Raw genomic sequence first — 1,563 nt, 5'->3', positions numbered from 1 at the left:
ACAAAAAATCTCTACCTAAACATATAGTTTTCGTTAACCTAAACACAATTTAGTTGCCAATAAAAACCAATTTTATCTATAAAAAATAATGAAACATGTATCTTTTGATCATATTATATTAATATAGTAAGTAGATATTATGATATAATAATATCTTTAATTGTATTATAATTAGCTCATAAATAATGTATGATTATATTATTTTAGGAAAAATTTTCATTATAATTATATCAAATTAATATTTAATTATGATAAAATATGTTAACTATAATTATATCATAAAATTATAATAATTCGATAGTTATGTTATATATTTTAATCATTTATGTAAGTAAATAAATTAGAAAATAATCAAATCAAATCATGACGGTAAATAAATAATATAGAATAATATTATACATTTAATTGCATTATAATTAGCTCATTAATAATGTATGATTATATTATTTTAAGAAAATATTTTTATTATAATTATATTAAATTAATATTTAATATATTATTTAAATTTATTTTTTATATAACAATAATATTATATATATTTCTATATCATTTTTTTAAACTCATTCTTACAAATATTGGCATATAATTAATATAGATAACATATATACTTAATAAATATCTTTATTAAATTAATTATAACGATTAATATAAGATAATCTCATAAGTATAACCTAATTATAGAAAGAATTTTCAAAAAAATAATTGACTACTAATTTGAATATAATTGATATAGTTAAATTAATACAACCGATAAGATTGAGAATATGTAGCAATATAGCAATTATTATATCAATTATAATAATAATTCACGTGACTTCATATACAATAATTTTTGAATTATAATTGTCACATAATTATACTTGAATATGATTTAATTTAAAATATTTTATAGGTAATATTCATTATCACATGAATTATCATCATTACTCAATAATAATAATAATAATAATAATAATAATAATAATAATAATAATAATAATAATAATAATAATAATAATAATAATAATAATAAATTTGAATTTATATAATTGATATAATTGATATAGTTCTAATTCTCATTCGTATGTAATATTTTTATTAGTATGTATTCACAGTTTTAATCAATATATAATAATAATAATATTATATGGATATAAAATTAATTAGTTAACAACTTGAATTTAGTTTATGGATTTTTATTTTTTACTCAAATTTTTAATCATTAGTGATTTTATTTTTTATATTTACAGTAAATTTTGACTATAAAAAAATTAGTTTTAATTGTTTTCTATTTTATTTATTTACAGTCATAATTAAATTTGATATAATTATAATAATTTAAAACTACTTCATATATAGCAATAATATTATAGAAAATATTATTGCATGATTATAGAATAAAAAATAATCATATATATAAAACAAAATAATTATAACAAAAAAATTAATACATGTGATTTAAATATTTTTAATAGCCGGTAACATGGAGTTTAACAAAATATAATTCATATATTTATTTATTTATTTATATGTATATAATTATATATATATATATATAGAATTATTTAACAAAATTAATATATA

Source organism: Arachis hypogaea, chromosome 10 (genome assembly GCF_003086295.3).
Source record: "Arachis hypogaea cultivar Tifrunner chromosome 10, arahy.Tifrunner.gnm2.J5K5, whole genome shotgun sequence".
NCBI classification, from domain to species: Eukaryota; Viridiplantae; Streptophyta; class Magnoliopsida; order Fabales; family Fabaceae; genus Arachis; species Arachis hypogaea.
Note: the sequence above shows the minus strand (reverse complement) of the source record.